Source organism: Poecilia mexicana, unplaced genomic scaffold, assembly GCF_051168715.1.
Source record: "Poecilia mexicana isolate PSO_F unplaced genomic scaffold, ASM5116871v1 scaffold_19, whole genome shotgun sequence".
NCBI classification, from domain to species: Eukaryota; Metazoa; Chordata; class Actinopteri; order Cyprinodontiformes; family Poeciliidae; genus Poecilia; species Poecilia mexicana.
In genome coordinates this window covers 20,367,820-20,381,684 of record NW_028263388.1, presented here as the reverse complement: position 1 = coordinate 20,381,684, position 13,865 = coordinate 20,367,820, and the positions used below count along the sequence as shown (strand labels likewise).

The window sequence follows — 13,865 nt, the reverse complement described above, 5'->3', positions numbered from 1 at the left end:
GAAAAATGTGTTCACTTCTGAGTTTGTACACTTGTATTACTCACGAATGTGTCACATTGTTGGAAAAGTACGATCAAGGTTAGAGTAAGTCAGCTGTGACGTCCTCCTGAGGTGATGAAAACACACTCTGCGATTGTGTAGGTGTGCGTGTTTTAACACGTGGGTGACCAGAGACGGAGGAGCTCTGCAAGAGTGTGATGTACTTTAAGATACTAAAAATGTGTTAGACTGAAGTGACCATGTGAAGAAGAGAAAGTGAGGAGATTAAAAAAAAAAAGTGATATGCTGGGAGGGGATATGTGCTGTGTGGATGTGACGAATGTGTGATTTAACAAAAAAAAAAAAAAAGGAGCTGTGAGAGTAAAGTTTGCGAGTGGGATGAGGCAGCGATGGTAAAGATGGGTGAAAAAAAGGCCATGGGGAGGAGAGGAACAAAAAGAAGTGAGCACGCCAGGGAAGGATAGAGAAGAGAGAGGAGCATAGGAGTGAGGGCAATGAGCTGGATTGAATACCATCTGACAGGTCCAGCTGGGAGTTTGCCCACCCTGCAGCACCACAAAACCCCTCAATATGGAGGCCAATTACTGCTGCCCGTGTGACCGTGGCATGGCAGCATCAGAGATGCAACCCTCCTCCTCGCCTTTCCTCTTGCTTTTTTTTTTTTTTTTTTGTGGTGGCTCACTCCCCTCCTTGTTTCCTCACCCCTCCACCACTCCTTAAAATAAATAAATAAAAAACTCTGCCACCATCTGTGCAGAGTGACAACAACCTCTATACCCTACAATGCACAACACAGGATCCACACCGCACAAACACGTCATTTTTTTTTATTTTGCCTTTTTTAAATTTATTTACACAACCCAAGTTTGTAAGTGTTTAAATATGTTATTGACCAGAGAGCTTTGATGCCTTCACACTTCCTTCCAGTTTTAATGCCGTCGCTGCAATTCACAGGTGATATAAGCAACACTTGCATCCTAAGGAAAACCTATAGTTTTCTGTTGCTTGTGTCTGAGCTGGGCAAAAGTTCCATTCACACTTTAACTATTTATAGATCCACGAGCGATAGGCAGTTTTTTTTTTTAGTTTTTTTTTTACCTAAAGCCAAACATCAAATGTGTCTCTTGTTGTGAAATGCAGAATGCAAAAAAAAGTACAAGTGTGATGCATAAACTACCAAACAAAAATCAAAAGAGACATGGAAAAACATTGAAAACATTGCAAAAAATAAAGGATATGGAAATAAAACATGCATGCATTGTGTTAACATATGGTCAGTGATTGTCTGATTTAAGGTGAGTTCTAACTTAAATACATTTTAGGGCCTCACTCTGGCAATGCACAAAGACTTTAACATGATCTCCTAGATGCACTGCTTTCGTCTGCTTTCATTGTTCCCAGAGATGCGGTGGAATTTCGCTCCATGCCAGGTTCAGCTTCATCCCATTTCCACAGATCTGGGGCGTGGCGCTCAAGCTGGCAAGGAGGCTGAGTGATGATGTAGTGGCACCCAATGCCCACTGCAGTGGAGGTCACTCTCAAATTCAGCTCTGCGTGCAGCCAGAACAAAATCAGCTAAGTGAACGGTTCGACCAGTGAGGAGGAAGTCACAAACCAAACATGTCTTCCATACATCATGCATGTACGCAAAGCTCCACAGGAGCTCCCTACTCAGGGATTTTCACCTTCATCTGTCCACAGTAATTAAACATTTTTTTATACAAGACTGATCTGCTTTAGCTTTTTTTTTTTTTAATTGCAATATTTTTCCTAACATCAAATAATCCCCACGTAATTAATCCGATAAATGTTTGTTTAATTGAGTAAAGGGGGATAAAACTGCCCAGATGGAGGGCTAAGCACACTGGACTTGCCTAGATGGGCTTATGTGGTTTGTAGTGAATCAGCTGAACACTTTTAAAAGAGTGAAACTGACCCACAGGGTGGATTATTCAATTACAGTAATTGCGTGGTATTATTATAAACGTTCACATGAACAGCTTTGCAATGCCTGGGATCCAAACTAATTGATTTTATGCATTTCAGACGTGTCAGTTAAGCCTATTTGTCACAGATATTTAGAGTAACCACATGCTGTCAGACCTTAATGTCATGCACAAACAGAATTGGGGAAATTTTAATTTTGGATTTAACTCGAGAGAGACATTTTAAATAATATTAATATAAATAAAGTTAAATATGTATCTTTAACTTTACACATTATTATTATTATTATTATTATTATTATTATTATTATTATTATTATTATTAATTAATGATAATGTAAAAGTTTCTAGCAGGATGCATGGAAACAAGTCCTTCATGCTTCTCTCAGTTGTCAGCAAGTGCATGACCGAAAAGGGTCCTTTTTTTTTATGGGGCCACGCGTGGACACTCAACCTCCTATAACGGTGGAGAATAATGAACAGATGCTGAGTGAATTAGGAAAGAAACACCGGGTCCCTCCCACAAGGGCCCCCTTTGGCAGGGGCCGCCTGGCTGCCACGTGGCGCAGCTGGCACCGGGTCGTCCGCGATGGTGGGCTCTCCACCGGTCTCTGGCTTTACTGGTGCTCTGCAGACATTTAGCGACTTGGCACTGCGCTGCGCCATCAAATCTTCGTGCCACCCGCCGCCGGTCTTCACTGGGGGGGGGGGGGGGTAAAAAAAGGAAAAGGCAAATTGAGAAAGAACAGATAATAACAATGTATGAGACGCGACAACCTGAAACCCTCAGCTCGCCCTCTCAGGCCAGTCCTTTAAATAAAAGCGGACACTCGGCTAAGACGCCCTCACACAGGATTTATTGATGAGGTTTGGATAGCATAAAATGTTTAAATTAAAGCTAATAGACATAATCTCTTTTTAGACTGTTCAGCGGCTACAAGTGTCCAAAAATGCTCACATTAGTCCCATCAAAACGCATCAGCTGATTGAATCATTTAATGGTTTGAAAAGCAGTGCATCATGCAATTTAAAATTTTAATCTTTTGTAGATTAAAAAAAATCTATAATATTTTAAGCAGATTGTGATGAGACGCTGCAAAGGGTTAATTCTGACAAATAGTTGATCAAATAATGATAAAAACACGCGTCTTTCATCCACGTGATTGTAGCCTCAAGAAGTAAATATTGATCATTTTGAAATTAATACTCACTTAACGACAAATTAGCTTTTCTTACGTGTTTTCATTTATTTATTTCATTTATTCAGCTTTCACTTTTTTGTGATTTATTTTCATTTTAATCGTCGCAGTTAACTGAACCTTTCGTATTTGTAATGAAAGTCCACTCAGCTTCGGGCCTCTTCAGGTTTAACCCGGCGGCTCATTGACTCGCCTGGTTCTAGTTCGGATACTTTTATTTATTTATTTATTTGGTGAGTCCATTCGAGCTTTTATGCTAGAATGAAATCATAAAAAAATAATAACAAAAGAATAATACAAAGATATCTGATAATGTTGGATCTGTTGAATTTACATACAAATTTTGACTCAAATAAATCTGGCCCGTTCCGGATCTGGATGGGTCACTTTTCTCTCCCCTGCGCCCAGCAGCTACTGATTACCCCTGGATGTCAGTGACAACACATGAGGCCCGGGGCTCCGGTCCAAAACATGGTGCCGGTTCCCGCTATGGGGCAGACACACTCTCTAATCTGCATTCAAAGTATCCCGAAATGCTATTTCAATACAAGACCAAATATATGCTGATTAGATTAAAATGAAAGTTGAAATTTTATTTTCTACATTTGCGCAATTTCAATACCAAATCAGAGCTTTAGATTGATTTTTTATTTTTTTTTTTGCATCGAAGTAGTTCAAGTTGTGGCCATTTTGACTTTGCCTGAAAGTCTCTGATGTAGCCTTTTTCCTTTTAAATATAAAATATATTAAATTATTTTGCATCACACCGTTTTATCAGCGCACTTACCTGATGAATCAGACCAGTTTATGATTGGGATCAGATCCACCTGCTCCACCGGAAGAACAACGATGAAAAGGTCGCGCATGTCATCGCCAGGTCACGAAAAAAAAAAAAAATCTCTGTTGAATTAAAATGAATAAAAACTGAGAAAATCTGCACCAAAAATGTATTTTGAGGATCTGCTCATGTTTTTCCTCATTCTAATAGAGGCTCCTTCCTAATAGTTGCACTCCTGACACATTTCGTAGGATTTCTGCACATTTTAGATGCGTTAGGTCAGGTTCACATATGTTTTGTGTTTTGGACAAATTAGAACATTTTTCATCTTCTTCGGATCTTTCCGGAAGCATTTTACACGTTTCCCTTTGAGCAACAGGTTTGAAATGTTAAACTGTGGGTGCACTTTGCAGGATGTAATTAATTTCCTTTGGCTTCTGCTTGTAAAACTAATCACCTTCATGAGCTTTTGCGCATGTCCGTCGGTAAAATGCGCTTCTGCTAATTAGCGTCGGACTCCAGCTTATTTGTCGCTGGCTTGTGCGTATTGCACGTAAAGGATCTGATTACATTTTATTTAAATTATCAAATGATGGTCGCCTTGATTCACAATCATTCCGTAATTTCTGAAACTACATATTTTGTAAGCAACAAGTCAAGACAGATGTTTCTGGCCAAAATCAATTTAATAGCGAATTTAAATGCACTAATATCTTCTTAAAATTTGTTCCTAATGAAGCATAAAAATAAAATCTCCTAAAAAGGTAATTTGTGGACAGTAACACCAACCCTTATCTTTAAACTGGGCTCTTGATGTTTGTTATAAATAAACAATGACATTTTTTTGTTTAAAACCTAACATTTTCTCCGGATACTGCTTAAAATGTTGATTTATTCGAATAAGCCGCAATTTATTTATTGATGTATTTATTACTGTTCACAGCAAAATAAGATCGCTCCACTCAGACAATTATAAAACACCTTTTCTTTTATTATTTCAGTTGTTTTTGTCACAACATGTCTCTTCTTGACTTTCACATTTTAAATTACACTCATTCTGCATACAGGAATAATTTACTGGACACATTTTTTGATAGGATGTACAACAGTATAGAGGTGACACAGAAGGTAATCGTTTAGGAGCTCCGACTGCTGCATTTTTTTTTTTTTAATAATAAACGCTTTCTTTAGGATTGTCTCTGTGGAGTCGGTGAGCCTGTAGTTTGCTCCCCTCCTTTTCTGAGCTGCTCAGTTGTGGAAAAAAGCGTTCAGGTCTTCATATGGCGGCGCCCTGTCGTGGTGCAGGTGGACGTCGTGGAAAGGTGGGATGTTTTCTGAATGCGCGCCTCCGCTGCGCGCTCCCGATGGTCCAAAATGTAGGCCGTGATTAGGCCGGGATGTGGTCAGTCCGGAGTAATGCATAGAGTAATGATAGCTCCTGTCTGTGTCTGAGGACTCCTGCTGTTTCCCGGACAGGCCGCCGTTCAGGCACACCGGCGGGCTGTGCTGGCCCTCATACTCCGGGCTGTTGTAGTCTGGGGACGTCCCGCCCGGCATGTACACGGACTCATACCCGGAGCCGCTGTAGGAATGGGCCCGCATATTGAGAGCTCCGGCTCCGGGCTGGTAGTGAGGGCTAGAAAGGCGGGAGCAGCGGTAGGGGTAGGGATGCACTGAGAACGGAGAACTGGGCATGTGGAAGCGGGCTCCGTCCGCGCACTGCTCGGTCAGGAAGTTCCTGGTGTTGAGCTGCAGGCAGCCCGCCACCAGGTTGGTGGTAGGCTGGGACAGGCCCTTGCACAACATCTGCACGTAGGTCACCACATCTGGACGTTTCCCGTTGCGTAAAATCTCCCCGAGGGCTAGAATGTAATTCTTGGCCAACCGCAGAGTCTCTATTTTGGAGAGTTTCTGGGTTTTGGAGTAGCACGGCACCACTTTGCGCAAGTTGTCCAGCGCCGAGTTCAGATCGTGCATGCGCGTGCGCTCCCGCGCGTTGGCCTTTACGCGCCGCAGCTTGGAGCGCTCCATGCGCGCCGCCGTCATTTTGCGCTTCTTCGGGCCGCGCTTCTTGGGTTTATCCCCGCCGTTTTCGTCCCCGCACTCTTCTTCCTCGCCATCGTCGTCCTCGTCGTCGTCGTCCCCGGCCATCTCGGACTCTGCCCGGCTGCTGCCCTCCCGCGGCTCGTCCAAATCGTCCTCTTCGAGGTGGCACGGCTCGCGTTCCTCCTTCACCTTGCATCCGTCGCTGTCGGTGTCCTGCACCCAGTCCGCCGCCAACCGCTGGACGTCCGGCAGCACCTCGCTGAACAGACGGCTCAACATTGTGGCAGACAACCTGTAAGATACGGATACAATTCGTCAGCTGGACGATCCGTTTCTTACTTCATTTATCTTATTACAAACAAACCATCTTGTTCACATACCTGAACTGTATATGAAACTATTTGTTTTCTTTTGGGGTGCTGGTCATTTCAACTCTTAACCACTTTGTATCGTCTTGGGTGGTGTTGAACTTGACTTTTCGGTTGCTAAATTGTTTCTAGCAACAATGTGTGAACTCGTATTCATCTTGGCAACCAGCTAGAGTCATTTTCTGTAGGCATCAGGTAAAATATGTAATTCGTAACCATTTGGTATCCATTTCCGCCTCTCCTGCCTTCGTTTTCCTGCAAACAAACAGGACATTTCATAACCACGCACCTCAAAATCATTGAACATTTTTTGGAAAGGATCTCTCTATGAATCATTAAAAGAATGCCTCACACATATACTTGCATTAAACTGTTTATTATTTCCTGTAAATTTGTTTTAATGTATTTCTATTTCAAACTAGGAAGCCAATGAACGAACTGGTCGTTTCCCCTCTTGGCCATTTTCTAATTTTTGTAGTTTTGGTCCTTTATTTAACTGTTTCTTTTGCAATTTCATTCCTTTTTCTTATAAAATTGAGCTACCTTCCACACCTCTTGACGATTTACAGCAATTTTATCATTTCTACTGATTGTCTAATGTCAGGAAATTTAAATGACTCTAATAAAAATATCTACCAATAGAGATCAAAACAAGAATACATGGAAATAGATCTTCAGACAAAAATACTCAGATAGGCAAAGAAAACTAAACTGCTGTTTGGCTTGCATGCACCACCCCCAGGCCAGCAGGGGTCGACCAAGAGCACTGGACTATAAAGAAAAATTTAAAGCTTTCTAATCTGTTATTTTAATTAACAATGCGCCAGATTTTTTTTTAAATTGATGAGTAGCATTTTTCCCCCACTTAAGTCTTAAGATGTTTAAAATAAAAAAAATATATAGGGTTCTATGAATTGAAAAATGTATTAGTTGTGAGAGAAACATATTTCTCTATTATCTGTAATGTTATTAGTCATACATTAATCTCACTATAGTTCAAAGTTTCATCTGTCTTCCTGCTTGGGTTTGTGCTGGTGTCTTTACTGCTGTCTTTACAAATGTTAAAGACCTGTGTTTAGTTTGATAATTTGTGCTTCAAATTATTTTTTCTGTTGTAAAAATTGATTTGAATCAAACAGCCAAGTGTGGACAGTTTCAAAGACATGTTACTGCAGCTGATGTAGTGGGTTGTAGGTGAGAGTGGGGCCCGAACTGCAATTCTGCACGAGGCCCCATACAACCTTGGGATCGGCTCTGTCATTAGGACAGAAAAATATAAACTGATAGATAGATAGATAGATAGATAGATAGATAGATAGATAGATAGATAGATAGATAGATAGATAGATAGATAGATAGATAATAAATTTAACAATGTGGCTTATTGAGATTTTTTTTAACAATAAAAATGAGATGGTACGAAATGGTTTGTTAACAGGTACTAAACAAAACTAGATTTGTTAACATAAACGTTAACCAATTAACCCACAGGGTACAATATCAACCTCACTTGTCAATGAGTTTCGTTTCGTACCTGAAAAGTCTGGTACGAAACGACCAAAACTAAGTGCCGAAGGGAAAAGCACCTTTTATTGGCTAATTCTCGTTTGCGCCAATGGACTCCATTGTGACCTATAAGCAAAGTTAAAACGTCTTTCCTTGTTGGCTGTCAAAGTGGGTGTAAAATCCTCTCCATCCGGGCCACCAATTGACTCTCAGTCGTCCTTGAAAGTCCCGCAGAAAAAGGATTTCTAACCCGAAGAACCGGGTACAAAACGATCATCGGCTTAGCTACGAAATAATCGACCAGCACCGACTATGACGCTGCGGCCCTGTGGCTGTTGACGCACTCACGTGTGTTGTGCAAAAAGAGACGACACGTTTTAATGAGCTCTATTCTCACCAGAGGCCAAGACGAGGATTGGCCTGCCCGAAAAAGAGGAAAAAGTCAGAAAGTGTTATGAGTTTATAGCCTCAAGGTGTGTCTCCGACTTATTCCACCAATAATAATAAAACTGTAAAATAGTTTGGCTATTTTGTTCAGAAATACAGTTGGGAACGATTTAAAATATTTATGGCAAATCTTAAATCCAAACGAAGCTACGCGTCTTGATGATTTTGTCAAAGATATTGGAAATGTAATTAAACCTGACTGCTTTTCACCCCATAGGGTGTTTGTTATTCTTATTTAATGTCTCCATTCAAATTCGATAAAAGGTTAATATTTAATTGCTTTCAGCGTAAGCCTCGGACTCTCCTCGGCCTAAACCTGTGTGAGGAGACTTGTCGGGCAGCATAAGCTTATTCCCGAGGGACGCACTCGAGGTACGGATATCTGCTGCAGGAAAAGTGACATCCCTTAGAAATTCCTGCACAGCAAGGCCTCAGAATAAAACGAGATCCAAAACATTGTTTTTATTTTTTATTTTTTTGCGCATAAACGCATTCTTAGGGGATTAAACAAAAAAAGCTTTCTCGAGATTCCTCATTTGCTTAAATTATTTGTGAAATTCCAAACAAGCTCGCAAGAGATACTAAAAATATAAGGATTAGCGCATTAGAGCAACTTGAGTAGGATTATATTTATAAGCCATTTTCTAATTTGATTCTCAATATCTTAGGAAAATTAAATAAATTTTAAAGATAGGAAGGCATCTCCATTACGCACAGCATGCGGGGCAAAATGAATCCGTACACGAAGTACGTTGCTCTGATACACAGACTTGTAAGTCGGGCTCAACAGGAAAGTTGTGCATTTAAATAAAAAATTAATCCCTAAAATTCTCGGATCTTCTCAAATGTTTTTGAGCTCAGCTGTGCTTGTGGAGTCCAAGGGTGTATTTTTTTTCCCTCCCTAATCTTGTAAGCACAATGTAATTAATGCCAACCAATACCTTGTCAATTAGCCCGTGTATCTCTGTGGAGAATTCAACCCCCACGGCTCTGACGAGCGTCGTGCACGAACACACACACACACACACACACACACACACACACACACACACACACACACACACACACACACACACACACACACACGCACCCATGCAGCCACAAATAAATTACAGATCCGATGCTCATTTTCTATAAGAAAATAAAAAATGCTATTTGGGATGTATTTCTAATTGTGTTGATTTATTCAACTGCAATCTTTTCATTTAAACATGCAAGAATGCATAAAGAGCAGCTCTGAAGGGGGTTTAAATGAGTTTAGGATCTAGTCTGATTTCATCAGAGAGAAAGAGCAAACTGAGGCATTGAATTATCTTCAGGTATTTTTTTTTTTTTTTTTTTGCTTTGAGACATTAATATTCTCCGTCGCTGCAGGAGTAACAAGCACAAAGGCAGAGCAGAACAGGAGATGGTTAACCTACCTCCGCGGTGGAGCTCAGTGACGGGGCAAAGCTGGTTTGTTTACACCATCTCTCTCCGGGTGGGCATCACATCCACACGCCCTGCGCGGATTCTGCGGGGATGCTGCGTGGATGCTCTCACGCCTGTTTCCTGCCACTCCGTTTCTGTCTGGATCCTCTGCTGCCGCCGCCGCCGCCGCTGCTACTGATCTGTCTGTATCTGCTGCACAAGCCGTGCGGAGAGGGAGCCGTGTGCCACCTCAGAGGCGGGACCGGGTGGGTTACATAGCAGCTCTGATGCCAGGCCCATATGGCTGGCACGTCATTGGCAGGAACCATCACATGAGAACCGGTGATTGACATGCGGCCGCATTCACAGAGACTGCCCCCCTCCAGCTCCCCCACTCCCCCGGGGGAGAAGGACTCGCCATCTGTCACTGAGCTGAAAGGAAAAATGGAATAAGAGCGAGATGGCACAAATAAAAATGCTTCTTTTAGCCGCTATCATTGGGGAAAACGGGGTTAATCTCAAATATGGGGTGTAGGAAAACAATCCCCTTACTAGAAATAATTATAGTAAGCCTATAAAAACATTTCTGATTGATCCTGTGCAGCTACAGCAAAACAAAGAGCACCGTTAGATAGTGACAACTCCAGGGTTACTGTGGATTAATAATGTAGAATGAAAAATCAACTCACTTTTGTCTTGGGGGAGAAAAAAATTGTAAACTGTAAGATTCAAGCAATAAATTTAAAACCACAATTTTGTCCAAAAGTATGGCAGTCCATGAGAGGTAAATTTATTGCAAAGAAAAAACAAAGAACGAAAGAAATTGTCAAGATGTAGTTGAACATTTAAACAAATAAATGCTTCAATAAATATTTAGCTAAAAAGCATGCTATTAATAAATATTTTGTAACTCATAAAAACAGCAGGTGTATGGAAGTGCAAAAGTGCCACAAGTATATCACAAACTATTACATAATTGTAACAATATGGTAAACAATTACAAAATATTTTAATAAACAGTTAAACTATTGTGTCATGTAAAAAATATATAGTTTTACTGACTAAAAGTTTGGAGTAGTAAGGTGGTCCAAAAATTTCAGTAAGTCATTAAAAAGTGAAATGACAGAATTAGTTTACAAATATTTAATAAGATAAATGTATCATTAATAAATATGTGAAGTAGATGCAATTATTTCACTATGTATTCAATCATTATATTGGCACAATGCAGATTTATGGACGTCCATAAAGGTCAGAATTTCCTAAATGAAAATTAATAATTACATGACTGCCTAAAGGTGTCATTTAAACAAATGCAAATATTCAAATGAACATACAAAAATACAGATGTCATTAATAAATGTTTTGTTTTGATAAATACGTTGTATTTCTGATAAAAAAAAGTAAATACTTGTGAATATATTTGATTAGTTTGCAATTGTGAATGGTGTTTGGAGGCCTAAAAGTGCTACAATTTAATTTTTAAATTTATTTTTAAAAACAATTAAAAATATTTTAGTTCAATTTTTAACTTAATGAGCAATTTCAAACAACCAAATACGATAATTTTACTACATCCTTTGAATATGGAAGTCTGGAGGTTCAAGTGTCCCACGTTTCAATAAATCCATTTATCCATCAAAGTGAGAATCCATAATATGGAGACACACAAAACAAACAACCGTGCACAAACACCTAAATACAGTATAGAGAGACCAATTAACTGGGCATGTTGTTGGACTGTGGGGGGAAGCCAGAGTGCATGCGCTGGAGAACATGTAAACCATGCAGAAAGAAGTCAGACTGGGATCTGAACCCAGGATTAGAACCCAACTGTGTCACTGTGAAGCCATTCAAAAAAATAATATGTAAATGATTACCTTAATATGCCAGTATGCTAAAAAAATAAAAAATAAAAAACTGGAAGAAAATACAGAAGTATTTTAAAAAATGCTGCAGGTCTGTGGTGCAGTTGTTATTGATGTTGCCTTGCAGCAAAAAGGCTGTGGGTTCAGACCCTGGCCTGGGGTCACTCTGGGTACTCCAACTTCCTCTCAGTCCAAAAATCTGACTGTTAGGTTAATTACTCTAAATTGCCCTTAGGTGTGAGCATGTAATTGCTTGTCAGTGTTGGCCTTTGATTGACTGGTGACCTGTCCAGAGCCGACCCCGACTTTCATTCCCTGACGGCGGGAGACAGGCACCAGATGTGACCCTACAAGGGTAACCATGTATAGACAATGGATGGATGGACGGATAGAACATCCAATTGGATAACCAATCAAATGTTGTTGTAAATTTGACAAGTCCAAAATTTTCGCTGGTGCACCTGCAGCTGAGAAAACATGAAATAATTGAATGAAGCTTGAAAAACAACAATGTATGATTTTAGCTTATGGAATGTAATCAAGCATACATTACATATTTGCGCTACTGTATGATCTCATATGTGATTTTTTATTAATCCCCGTATCAAATAATCATCAAGTAAGACTGAGGCAGCAGTCACTTAAACCCAGTGTTTTGGGTCAATTTTGAGAGAAATTTGAAGTAAAAATCTGCAGATTCTGTGTGAATTTTACAGATTTGTGAAATACTGGAGGGATTTATTGATGTAATTTGGAGTCCATAGGGCCACATAAACAGCTATGGCGGGCCAGATTTGGCCCCCAGGCCTTGAGTTTGACACATGTGCTACACAACATCCACCTGCACCATAGACATTATTAAATAATATAAATACACAGTGTATTATAAGCCTGGCGGGTCACTAGGCTTTACTTGTGCCCCCACCAGGCTTAACATTGCTTTTTTTTAAAGTCTGCATTTTTTAAGACTTTATCGTAGGTATTCAGATATTAATCTTCCAATAACACATAATATCTAGTGATATTTTCAAAATTTCTGTTAACTTTAAACATTTTTTAACTCAAAAACACAGCAGGCTGCTGGATGAACGACTGCCGAGCGCCACAAGCTTTCTGCGGGAAACCTTCAAAAAAATCTATTCACATGTAACACATTTAGTTATTTAATTATGGATGAATTTCTTTAATTATGCAGTTTGAAATCAACATACATGAAATTTATTGTTTATAGAAATATTTTTTATTTTGGTACTTTTGGCACTTGATTAAAAAAAAATCTATCAATACATAAAATAAAAATCATGATCTTAAAGGGGAAGAAAACTCCACGATGTCCACTCAAAGGCTAAGGATGAAAAAAATATCCGGGCAGCGACTGAGATCAGAGTCAGGGTGCAATTGCCTAAACGAGTCAATTGAACTGAGCTAAGCAGAGCGTCCCGTTTGTGCTGCCAGGCTTGGCACAGGTGCCATGTGGGTGGATGGTGCCAAAGGTGGCAGAGGCACAGATTGCAGAGAGGGAGCAGAAGTCAAGGAATAAGAAAGGGAATGAATAATAAGCGAGAAAGCCAGGGGGACCGGGCTTATCATCCCCATCATATTACTGATGCACAGTTTAGTAACCAAGGAGCAAGTTCTCTCTATTTTTACTGAAAAAGACAAAATGTTGTTCCCTATCCTCTGATAAAAATGTAGCCAAGGCCAAAGTGGAACAGGTTTCACACAAATGTGAAGAATCAGCGCAGAGACTTTGCTTAGATTTATTGAATTAGCATACTTTCTTAAGGAACAAGCTCCAGTCATCGTTTGGTCTACAGTTAACCCAATAACGTTCTTTCTTCTATTAAACAGACAGAAACCAAAAATAAGCAGATGATGATTTGTATAACTGTGGGGACTGGTGGCCTTTTCTTTGGAGCCACAGAACCCATCTCCCTGTTGAAGAAATGCATGATACTGATGACACATGATGCTGCCACTACCAGTTTCACCGCAGGGAAACTGGTAGTGGGAAAGAAATATTTTCTTTGTGATATTTTTCTGTCAGCTTTCATAACTAAATAGTTGTCCTGATTTCTCCACCTGAGCTGGCGATGTCAGCAGCTCCTGCAGAGTAACTAAAAGCCGCCTGTAGTTTTCCCATACGGTTTCCATATTGATTTCTAACCACCCTCCTGTAACACTTCACAACTTTATCCCAGTAATAATAAAAATGTCCATGTCATCTCCCATTTAATTTATTGTTAAATATGAATGTTTCGTATTTGATAAACATGAAACGTTTTTATTATGGCTTA

The 13,865-nt window shown here is 40.0% G+C and overlaps 1 pseudogene; it reads right to left on the bottom strand.

Moving 5' to 3' along the window:
• Positions 1-5,005: 5,005 nt before the first annotated feature.
• Positions 5,006-6,248, bottom strand: LOC106920903 (neurogenic differentiation factor 2 pseudogene; annotated as a pseudogene).
• Positions 6,249-13,865: the final 7,617 nt, after the last annotated feature.